This window comes from Anomaloglossus baeobatrachus, chromosome 10 (genome assembly GCF_048569485.1).
Source record: "Anomaloglossus baeobatrachus isolate aAnoBae1 chromosome 10, aAnoBae1.hap1, whole genome shotgun sequence".
Taxonomy (NCBI): domain Eukaryota; kingdom Metazoa; phylum Chordata; class Amphibia; order Anura; family Aromobatidae; genus Anomaloglossus; species Anomaloglossus baeobatrachus.
Genome location: NC_134362.1, coordinates 67653621 through 67666911, shown reverse-complemented (window position 1 = coordinate 67666911; position 13291 = coordinate 67653621).

Below are 13291 nucleotides of genomic sequence, written 5' to 3'. Positions count from 1 at the left end.
ATCTATTCTATATATTATATAGAGTCATTACACACAGAGGGATCTATTCCTATATATTATATAGAGTCATTACACACAGAGGGATCTATTCCTATATATTATATAGAGTCATTACACACAGAGGGATCTATTCTATATATTATATAGAGTCATTACACACAGAGGGATCTATTCCTATATACAGTCATATGAAAAAGTTTGGGCGCCCCTATTAATGTTAACCTTTTTTCTTTATAACAATTTGGGTTTTTGCAGCAGCTATTTCAGTTTCATATATCTAATAACTGATGGACTGAGTAATATTTCTGGATTGAAATGAGGTTTATTGTACTAACAGAAAATGTGCAATCCACATTTAAACAAAATTTGACATGTGCATAAGTATGGGCACCTCAACATAAAAGTGACATTAATATTTTGTAGATCCTCATTTTGAAAAATCCCAGCCTCTAGTCGCTTCCTTGAAGAAAAAACAAAAAGCCAGCACCAAATGTGCACTTCAGCACTAAACATTCCAAACTGTACTTATTATAAAAATTTTGAGATTTTTGGCAAAAAATTGCAATTTCTTGAGCTGCCTCGCCACGTCACTTTTGGTCCCTTGAAAAAGAGGAGGCTATGCATTACAGAGCTATGATTCCTAAACCCTTTCTCTGATTTGGATGTGAAAACTCTCATATTGCAGCTGGGAGTGTGCACTTTCAGCCCATATTATATATATAATTGTATTTCTGAACATTTTTTGTAAACAGCTAAAATAACAAAACTTGTGTCACTGTCCAAATATTTCTTGACCTAACTGTATTATATAGAGTCATTACACACAGAGGGATCTATTCTATATATTATATAGAGTCATTACACACAGAGGGATCTATTCCTATATATTATATAGAGTCATTACACACAGAGGGATCTATTCCTATATATTATATAGAGTCATTACACACAGAGGGATCTATTCCTATATATTATATAGAGTCATTACACACAGAGGGATCTATTCCTATATATTATATAGTCATTACACACAGAGGGATCTATTCCTATATATTATATAGAGTCATTACACACAGAGGGATCTATTCTATATATTATAGAGTCATTACACACAGAGGGATCTATTCCTATATATTATATAGAGTCATTACACACAGAGGGATCTATTCCTATATATTATATAGTCATTACACACAGAGGGATCTATTCCTATATATTATATAGAGTCACACACAGAGGGATCTATTCCTATATATTATATAGAGTAACACACAGAGGGATCTATTCTATATATTATATAGAGTCATTACACACAGAGGGATCTATTCCTATATATTATATAGAGTCACACACAGAGGGATCTATTCTATATATTATATAGAGTCATTACACACAGAGGGATCTATTCCTATATATTATATAGAGTCATTACACACAGAGGGATCTATTCTATATATTATATAGAGTCATTACACACAGAGGGATCTATTCCTATATATTATATAGAGTCATTACACACAGAGGGATCTATTCCTATATATTATATAGAGTCATTACACACAGAGGGATCTATTCCTATATATTATATAGAGTCATTACACACAGAGGGATCTATTCTATATATTATATAGAGTCATTACACACAGAGGGATCTATTCCTATATACAGTCATATGAAAAAGTTTGGGCGCCCCTATTAATGTTAACCTTTTTTCTTTATAACAATTTGGGTTTTTGCAGCAGCTATTTCAGTTTCATATATCTAATGACTGATGGACTGAGTAATATTTCTGGATTGAAATGAGGTTTATTGTACTAACAGAAAATGTGCAATCCACATTTAAACAAAATTTGACATGTGCATAAGTATGGGCACCTCAACATAAAAGTGACATTAATATTTTGTAGATCCTCCTTTTGAAAAATCCCAGCCTCTAGTCGCTTCCTGTAGCTTTTAATGAGTTCCTGGATCCTGGATGAAGGTAGATTTGACAATTCCTGGTTAAAAACAATTCCAGTTCAGTTAAGTTTGATGGTCGCTGAGCATGGACAGCCGCTTCACATCATCCCACAGATTTTCAATGATATTTAGGTCTGGGGACTGGGATGGCCATTCCAGAACATTGTAATTGTTCCTCTGCATGAATGCCTGAGTAGATTTGGAGCGGTGTTTTGGATCATTGTCTTGCTGAAATATTCATCCCCTGCGTAACTTCAACTTCGTCACTGTTTCTTGCACATTATTGCCAAGAATCTGCTGATACTGAGTTGAATCCATGCGACCCTCAACTTTAACAAGATTCCCGGTGCCGGCATTGGCCACACAGCCCCAAAGCATGATGGAACCTCCAGCAAATTTTACTGTGGGTAGCAAGTGCTTTTCTTGGAATGCCATGTTTTTTTGCCTCCATGCAAAACGCCTTTTTGTATGACCAAACAACTCAATCTTTGTTTCATCAGTCCACAGGACCTTCTTCCAAAATGTAACTGGCTTGTCCAAATGTGCTTTTGCATACCTCAGGCGACTCTTTTTGTGGTGTGCTTGCAGAAACGGCTTCTTTCACATCACTCTCCCATACAGCTTCTCCTTGTGCAACGTGCGCTGTATTGTTGACCGATGCACAGTGACACCATCTGCAGCAAGATGATGCTGCAGGTCTTTGGAGGTGGTCTGTGGATTGTCTTTGCCTGTTCTCACCATTATATTATATAGTCATTACACACAGAGTGATCTATTCCTATATGTTATATAGAGTCATTACACACAAAGGGATCTATTTCTCTATATTATATACAGTCATTACACACAGAGGGATCTATTCCTATCTAATACATAAAGCTGAATGTGTGTGTGTGTGTGTGTCCGGCATTGGCATCCACACCGTCGCAGCTACAGCCACAAAATTTTGCACACTCACACTTCTGGGCCCCGAGAGCGTCATAGGCTATGTTTTGAGGGGAAATTTTAACCCCGCTCCTTACAGTTATTCACCAAAAAATCTGCCTCCATTAAAGCGAATGAAGCTGGGAGCCACAGTGCAGCCAGAACTTCAGAAGAATGCGCAGCCACGCCCTTATATGGAATGTTGGCGTGCAACAATGCAGCCAGAGAAAGAGACAGACACAGACAGGGAAAGAGGCAGACACAGACAGGGTAAGAAACAGACATAGACAGGGTAAGAGACAGACACAAAGAGACAGACACAGACAAAGAGACAGACTGACAGGGAAAGATACAGACAGGGAAAGAGAGGGAAAGAGAGAGACAGGTTAAGAGATAGACACAGACAGGTAAAGAGACCGACACAGAAAAAGAGACAGACAGACACAGGGAAACAGACAGACAGGGAAAGAGGGAAAGAGACAGACAGAGAAAGAGAGGGAAAGAGAGAGACAGGGAAAGACAGACAGGAAAAGTGACAGAGATAGATAGACAGACAAGGAAAGAGATAGATAGACAGACAGACAGGGAAAGAGATTGAGACAGACGGAGATAGAAACAGAGACAGTCAGAGACAGACAGGAAAAGAGACAGACAGACAAAGAGATAGAGAGAGAGACAGAGAGATATATACAGAGGGGGAGACTGACAGAGAATGGGAGAGAAACAGAGAGCGATAGTTACTATCCCGGGCGTTAATACATTCTATTTTGTTAACAGCAGTTATTAACCCGGGCAAAGCCGGGTAGTACAGCTAGTCTAATATATAGGAATAGATCCCTCTGTGTGTAATGACTCTATATAATATATAGGAATAGATCCCTGTGTGCAATGACTCTATATAATATATAGGAATAGATCCTCTGTGTGTAATGACTCTATATAATATATAGAAATAGATCCTCTGTGTGTAATGACTCTATATAATATATAGGAATAGATCCTCTGTGTGTAATGACTCTATATAATATATAGGAATAGATCCTCTGTGTGTAATGACTCTATATAATATATAGGAATAGATCCTCTTTGTGTAATGTCTCTATATAATATATCAGAATAGATCCCTCTGTATGTAATGTCTCTACAGTGCCTACAAGTAGTATTCAACCCCCTGCAGATTTAGCAGGTTTGATAAGATGCAAATAAGTTAGAGCCTGCAAACTTCAAACAAGAGCAGGATTTATTAACAGATGCATAAATCTTACAAACCAACAAGTTATGTTGCTCAGTTAAATTTTAATACATTTTCAACATAAAAGTGTGGGTCAATTATTATTCAACCCCTAGGTTTAATATTTTGTGGAATAACCCTTGTTTGCAATTACAGGTAATAATCATCTTTTATAAGACCTGATCAGGCCGGCACAGGTCTCTGGAGTTATCTTGGCCCACTCCTCCATGCAGATCTTCTCCAAGTTATCTAGGTTCTTTGGGTGTCTCATGTGGACTTTAATTTTGAGCTCCGTCCACAAGTTTTCAATTGGGTTAAGGTCAGGAGACTGACTAGGCCACTGCAACACCTTGATTTTTTCCCTCTTGAACCAGGCCTTGGTTTTCTTGGCCGTGTGCTTTGGGTCGTTGTCTTGTTGGAAGATGAAATGACGACCCATCTTAAGATCCTTGATGGAGGAGCGGAGGTTCTTGGCCAAAATCTCCAGGTAGGCCGTGCTATCCATCTTCCCATGGATGCGGACCAGATGGCCAGGCCCCTTGGCTGAGAAACAGCCCCACAGCATGATGCTGCCACCACCATGCTTGACTGTAAGGATGGTATTCTTGGGGTCGTACACAGTTCCATCCAGTCTCCAAACGTCACGTGTGTGGTTGGCACCAAAGATCTCGATCTTGGTCTCATCAGACCAGAGAACCTTGAACCAGTCTGTCTCAGAGTCCTCCAAGTGATCATGAGCAAACTGTAGATGAGCCTTCACATGACGCTTTGAAAGTAAAGGTACCTTACGGGCTCGTCTGGAACGGAGACCATTGCGGTGGAGTACGTTACTTATGGTATTGACTGAAACCAATGTCCCCACTGCCATGAGATCTTCCCGGAGCTCCTTCCTTGTTGTCCTTGGGTTAGCCTTGACTCTTCGGACAAGCCTGGCCTTGGCACGGGTGGAAACTTTCAAAGGCTGTCCAGGCCGTGGAAGGCTAACAGTAGTTCCATAAGCCTTCCACTTCCGGATGATGCTCCCAACAGTGGAGACAGGTAGGCCCAACTCCTTGGAAAGGGTTTTGTACCCCTTGCCAGCCTTGTGACCCTCCACGATCTTGTCTCTGATGGCCTTGGAATGCTCCTTTGTCTTTCCCATGTTGACCAAGTATGAGTGCTAATCACAAGTTTGGGGAGGGTCTTAATTAGTCAGAAAAGGCTGGAAAAAGAGATAATTAATGAGCTCATTGTTCTGTTAATGTGAAGCTCATTGTTCTTTGTGTCTGAAATACTTCTTAATACTTTAGGGGAACCAAACAGAATTCTGGTGGATTGAGGGGTTGAATAATAAATGACCCTCTGAATAAACTTTTCACAATTTAAAAAAAAAATTAAAAAAAGAAATAACATTCTTTTTTGCTGCATTTCACACTTCCAGGCTGATCTACAGTCCAAATGTCACAATGCCAAGTTAATTCCGAATGTGTAAACCTGCTAAATCTGCAGGGGGTTGAAGACTACTTGTAGGCACTGTATATATATATATACAGTTAGGTCCAGAAATATTTGGAAAGTGACACAATTTTCGCGAGTTGGGCTCTGCATGCCACCACATTGGATTTGAAATGAAACCTCTACAACAGAATTCAAGTGCAGATTGTAACGTTTAATTTGAAGGTTTGAACAAAAATATCTGATAGAAATTGTAGGAATTGTGCACATTTCTTTACAAACACTCCACATTTTAGGAGGTCAAAAGTAATTGGACAAATAAACCAAACCCAAAAAAAAATTTTTAGTTTCAATATTTTGTTGCGAATCTTTTGGAGGCAATCACTGCCTTAAGTCTGGAACCCATGGACATCACCAAACGCTGGGTTTCCTCCTTCTTAATGCTTTGCCAGGCCTTTACAGCCGCAGCCTTCAGGTCTTGCTTGTTTGTGGGTCTTTCCGTCTTAAGTCTGGATTTGAGCAAGTGAAATGCATGCTCAATTGGGTTAAGATCTGGTGATTGACTTGGCCATTGCAGAATGTTCCACTTTTTTGCACTCATGACCTCCTGGGTAGCTTTGGCTGTATGCTTGGGGTCATTGTCCATCTGTACTATGAAGCGCCGTCCGATCAACTTTGCGGCATTTGGCTGAATCTGGGCTGAAAGTATATCCCGGTACACTTCAGAATTCATCCGGCTACTCTTGTCTGCTGTTATGTCATCAATAAACACAAGTGACCCAGTGCCATTGAAAGCCATGCATGCCCATGCCATCACGTTGCCTCCACCATGTTTTACAGAGGATGTGGTGTGCCTTGGATCATGTGCCGTTCCCTTTCTTCTCCAAACTTTTTTCTTCCCATCATTCTGGTACAGGTTGATCTTTCTCTCATCTGTCCATAGAATACTTTTCCAGAACTGAGCTGGCTTCATGAGGTGTTTTTTAGCAAATTTAACTCTGGCCTGTCTATTTTTGGAATTGATGAATGGTTTGCATCTAGATGTGAACCCTTTGTATTTACTTTCATGGAGTCTTCTCTTTACTGTTGACTTAGAGACAGATACACCTACTTCACTGAGAATGTTCTGGACTTCAGTTGATGTTGTGAACGGGTTCTTCTTCACCAAAGAAAGTATGCGGCGATCATCCACCACTGTTGTCATCCGTGGACGCCCAGGCCTTTTTGAGTTCCCAAGCTCACCAGTCAATTCCTTTTTCATAATTCAATTCAGAATGTACCCGACTGTTGATTTTGCTACTCCAAGCATGTCTGCTATTTCTCTGATGGATTTTTTCTTTTTTTTCAGCCTCAGGATGTTCTGCTTCACCTCAATTGAGAGTTCCTTAGACCGCATGTTGTCTGGTCACAGCAACAGCTTCCAAATGCAAAACCACACACCTGTAATCAACCCCAGACCTTTTAACTACTTCATTGATTACAGGTTAACAAGGGAGACGCCTTCAGAGTTAATTGCAGCCCTTAGAGTCCCTTGTCCAATTACTTTTGGTCCCTTGAAAAAGAGGAGGCTATGCATTACAGAGCTATGATTCCTAAACCCTTTCTCCGATTTGGATGTGAAAACTCTCATATTGCAGCTGGGAGTGTGCACTTTCAGCCCATATTATATATATAATTGTATTTCTGAACATGGTTTTGTAAACAGCTAAAATAACAAAACTTGTGTCACTGTCCAAATATTTCTGGACCTAACTGTATGTATGATATACAGCTTTGGCAAAAATTAAGAGACCACTTCCAAATTTTCAGTTTTTCTGATTTTTCTCTTTATAGGTATATTTTGGAGTGAAATGTAAATTGTTCTTTTATTCTATAAGCTACTGACAAAACGTCTCCGAATTTCCAAGCAAAAAATTTTGGATTTATTTTCTGAAAGATGAGAAATGGTTCAAAATAACAAAAAAATGCATTGCTTTAAGACAACTCAAATAATGCAAAGAAAACAAGTTCATAATCATTTAGAAACAACAATACTAATGTTTTAACTCAGGAAGAGTTCAGAAATCAATATTTTGTGGAATAACCATGATTTTTAATCACAGCTTTCATGTGTCTTGGCATGCTTTCCACCAGTCTTTCACACTGCTTTTGGGTGACCATATGGAACTCCTGGCACAACAAATTAAGCAGTTCTTCTTTGTTTGATGGCTTGTGACTATCCATCTTTCTCTTGATTACATTTCAGAGGTTTTCAATGGGGTTCAGGTCTGGAGATTGGGCTGACCATGACTGGGTTTTGATGTGGTGGTCCTTCATCCACACATTGATTAACCTAGCTGTGTGGCATGGTGCATTGTCCTGCTGGAAAAAACAGTCTTCAGAGTTGGGGAACATTGCCTGAGCAGAAGGAAGCACCAGTTTTTGCAGGATAACTTTGTATGCGGATTGATTCATACGTCCTTTGCAAAGATGTTTGTTGAATTTTCTTTACCTAATTTTCAGCTTTGCCCAACACCTGGTTGTCTAATGGATAGACGAAGACCTGGAGAGGCATACAAGCCACAGTGACTTGCACCCACTGTGAAATTTGGTGGAGGATCAGTGATGATCTGAGGATGCTTCAGTAAGGCTGGCATTGGGCAGGTTAATCTTTGCAAATGACATATGAATCAAGCCGCATACAAAGTTATGACAATTTGGAAGTGGTCTCTTAATTTTTGCCAGAGCTGTATATGTGTGATACATATGTGTGTGATCGGGGTCGGATGGTCCACTCGGGCACCGGGGAATCCCCCGGTGGGCCTCGGGCCCTCATTGGGCCCCTGTGCCTTCTATAGTGCAGGGTAGCTGTACAGGGCCATTGGGCCAGCTGTTTCTCAGGGCCGGCATTTATTGGTGGGTAGGCTGGGCAGCTGAACCAGGGCTCCCACTCTGAGGGGCCCCCAGCCTTTTAATCATAAACTTCAGTGATAGTACAAGTTCTGTACTATCACTAAAGTTTCTGCAGTTGCAGAATGACCTTTGGTACCATCACAGTCATGTGATTCTTCAAAGGTCCTTAACGCTGCACTGTGGGAGTCCAAGCCTTCACATATGCGGTGTCCAGGACCTGGAGAGGCGGGGGCATGCATACATTTGAACAGTGAGGTGACAGGACTGAGGCAGAGGAGATTCTCAACCCCGCACTGACATACCATCATCACTGGGGCTGCAGCTGCAGAGCAGAAGAGGATGCGCAGGAAGCGATAAGAGATCCATGACGAGCTGAAGATGACAAGTACAATAGTTTTAGAAGACGGGGCTGTGGTGGGGCATGAGCAGTGTTACTTTACGAGGGACCTTATGGGGTGATGGGGGACTTTTATGGGGCACATTATGAGGCAGTGAGGGACATTATGGGTTAGTGGGGGACATTATAAAGCAAATTGTCACATTATAAGACAGTGGGGACATTATAAAACAAATTGGGACATTATTGAGCAGTGGGGGACTGTCACGTTGTTCAAAGGGCTAGTAAGACGTAGTACAGCGTATTCCCCACTAGGTGGCAGCAGAGTAGTGAAGTCGGAAGCCGAGGGATAAGGAATGCAGAGGGAAACATAAACAACAGACAGGAGCGGGAAGTCAGGGACTGGGGCAGACAGCCGAACGGGGGAGGGTACAGGTCAGGGCACAGTAACAAGGAGTCAGATAAAACAGGAATCTCACCAGAGCCAGTCACAGGCTGCAGAGCAAAACTATACCCAACACAGGAATGCCAGTGCTGAGACCAGATATATTGTCTCCTGAAACCAGAGCGAGGCTGATGGGAGTTAATTCCTGACATGACCAGGCCAGGTCTGGGAAACTCTGGAGCGGAGAATACCGGTCCTGGATCATGACAGGGACATTATTAATCAAATTGAGACATTATGGGGCAATGAGGGACATTATGAAGCATATTGCGACATTATGGGACATTGGGGGACATTATATTGCAAATTAGGACATTATGGGGCAGTGGGGGACATTATAAAGTAAGTTGGGACATTGTGGGGCAGTGGGGGACATTATGGAGTAAATTGGGACATTGTGGGGGCAATGGGGGACACTGTAGGGCAACGAGGGACATTATGGAGCAAATTATGATATTATGGGGAAATGGATGACTTTATGAAGCAAATTGGGACATTAAAAAGCAGTCGGGGATATTATAGAGTAAATTGGGACATTATGGGGCAGTGGGGAACATTATAGAGTAAATTGGCACATTATGAGGCAGTGAGAGACATTATGGGGCAATGGGGACACTATGAGGCACATTTGGACATTATGGGTCAATGAGGGACATTTTAGGGCCACGGGAACATTATGGAGCAAATTGATTGGGACATTATGGGGCAATGAGGGTCATTATAAGGCAATTAGGAAGGGGATTGTGAAAGCCAGCATAGTATAATGGGGAGCGGGGGGGGGGGGGGGGGGTTGATTTATGCAGTGATGTAGTATCGGGCAGATATTACAGAAAGGGCAAGTTTTGGGGGGGAATTATGGAAAGGGTCACTTTGTGGGGCTTCTTTGGAGAGAAGTAGTGTGTGGGGGGATATTTTGTGCAGGAATCAATTAACAACCCGTTCCGATTCCACTTGTTTCCCTAGACATTATTGAATAAAGGGGGCCAGGATGGGGGACATTATTAAATAATGTGTGTGATATATGTGTGCAATATATATGTGTACAATACATGTGTCTGATATTTGTGTGTGATATGTGTGTGATATCATGTTTGTGATGTATATGTGTGACTTAACGTCTTATGATTCCATTGGTTAATATGCAAAATTATAGCAACATGCCAAAACCTTGCACCCTATTACCAGTACATAAACCTTTCATTCACCAGTGGCAATGGCTGAGTTGCTGCCATCCAATCCTGTACCCTGTCTAAGGTGTCAAAGTGGCTTTTTGACACCCTCCTTGCCACATGCCCCACTTGCACCCCCTAACACCCCCGTCTCATAGTAATGCAATACGGGTAGATATCATCTTTCTATGCTCAAATGTTAGCTAAAATATCCAGCACTCGGGTACTTTGCACGCTGCGACATCGCTAGCCGATGATAGCGATGCAGAGCGCGATAGTACCCGCCCCCGTCGCACATGCGATATCTTGTGATAGCTGCCGTAGCGAACATTATCGCTAAGGCAGCTTCACACGCACTTACCTGCCCTGCGACGTTGCTCTGGCCGGTGTCCCGCCTCCTTCCTGAGGGGGCGGGTCGTGCGGCGTCACAGCGACGTCACACGGCAGGCGGCCAATAGAAGTGGAGGGGTGGAGATGAGCGGGACGTACACATCCCGCCCACCTCCTTCCTTCCGCATAGGCGTTGGAGGCAGGTAAGGAGATGTTCCTCGCTCCTGCAGCTTCACACACAGCGATGTGTGCTGCCGCAGGAACGAGGAGCAACATCGTATCTCCTATTGGTGCGACATTATGAAAATGTCCGACACTACACAGATCATCGATTTACGATGCTTTTGCGATCGTTTATCGGCGCATCTAGGCTTTACACGTTGCGATGTCGTTACCGGCGCTGGATGTGCGTCACTTTCGATTTGACCCCTACGATATCGCAATAGCGATGTTGCAACATGCAAAGTACCCCTTACAGTTGATGTTCCTTTGATGCTTGAGTAAAGTAATTTTTTGTATCAAAATTTTATTAATTAAAGAGGACCTGTCAATTTATATTGTTTAATTTGGTGTCAATATCTCGTTCCTTCTGACTATGTGGTTGCTTTTCTTTTCTTCCATTCCTGAAATATAGCCACTACTCCCCTATATGTAAATCTAGCCTTGTTAGCTGGCGGTGTGATCCTTAAGAAGACCGTGATAGAGAAGAGTTAGTGGCCAAACCTATTTGGTAGAAATACTAGATTTACATACATGGCAGAGGAGCCATATCTCAGGAATTGAGTGGCACGGGAATGAAACAATGCTAAAACTAGGAGTACTGCAACATTTACACCGGGTAAAGAAATACAGTCAGGGCCAGAAATATTTGGACAGTGACACAAGTTTTGTTATTTTAGCTGTTTACAAAAACATGTTCAGAAATACAATTATATATATAATATGGGCTGAAAGTGCACACTCCCAGCTGCAATATGAGAGTTTTCACATCCAAATCGGAGAAAGGGTTTAGGAATCATAGCTCTGTAATGCATAGCCTCCTCTTTTTCAAGGGACCAAAAGTAATTGGACAAGGGACTCTAAGGGCTGCAATTAACTCTGAAGGCGTCTCCCTTGTTAACCTGTAATCAATGAAGTAGTTAAAAGGTCTGGGGTTGATTACAGGTATGTGGTTTTGCATTTGGAAGCTGTTGCTGTGACCAGACAACATGCGGTCTAAGGAACTCTCAATTGAGGTGAAGCAGAACATCCTGAGGCTGAAAAAAAAGAAAAAATCCATCAGAGAGATAGCAGACATGCTTGGAGTAGCAAAATCAACAGTCGGGTACATTCTGAGAAAAAAGGAATTGACTGGTGAGCTTGGGAACTCAAAAAGGCCTGGGCATCCACGGATGAGAACAGTGGTGGATGATCGCCGCATACTTTCTTTGGTGAAGAAGAACCCGTTCACAACATCAACTGAAGTCCAGAACACTCTCAGTGAAGTAGGTGTATCTGTCTCTAAGTCAACAGTAAAGAGAAGACTCCATGAAAGTAAATACAAAGGGTTCACATCTAGATGCAAACCATTCATCAATTCCAAAAATAGACAGGCCAGAGTTAAATTTGCTGAAAAACACCTCATGAAGCCAGCTCAGTTCTGGAAAAGTATTCTATGGACAGATGAGACAAAGATCAACCTGTACCAGAATGATGGGAAGAAAAAAGTTTGGAGAAGAAAGGGAACGGCACATGATCCAAGGCACACCACATCCTCTGTAAAACATGGTGGAGGCAACGTGATGGCATGGGCATGCATGGCTTTTAATGGCACTGGGTCACTTGTGTTTATTGATGACATAACAGCAGACAAGAGTAGCCGGATGAATTCTGAAGTGTACCGGGAAGTACTACAATGCACAGTAAGTCTGGGTTACAACACCTCACTAGACCAGTATAGAGAAGCTATAGCTGGCATTAAAAGAAGTGTCCAGCCAACATATATAGGAGGGAAGCAGCCTCTTTCTTATAGAGAGCCAGTTACCATGGTTGACTGAGCCAAGCGTTCCTGTGTACGGAGGAGCCAGGAGAGCTAGCAATTTTCAGCTTTCCAATCTGTAATGGAAGGCTTTACAACCAAAAGATACCTCTGCCACCACCTATCAATGGAGAGACGATGGATGAGACCCATATGGATGCAAACACTCCAGTCCTTGATTCTCTTGCCCCAGCGCTTGTTGATGGCCACATTTTCCATCATAAGATGCTTTCCAGCCATCCTTGTTTATGGCTTATTAATAGTATTATTGATAGGAGCCATGGCCGTTCCTCTCTGGGACTCTCGCCAGGTGCGCAGCATCTGATTAACCTGCTAATTTTACCTGCGTTCAGAGGACACAGATTGTTTGTTTTCCATTTCACTTTATCAGAATTTTCTCCGGATTCTCGGCTGACATTTGTTTTGAAGGAATCTTGAAGTTTCGATCACTTATTTACCTCCTTGGGTATATAAGGTCCAAAACTGTAAAAAAAAAGTAACTGTACAAAAAGTAAAAAAAAACATTGATGTGAATATAAAATGATGGCGTCAT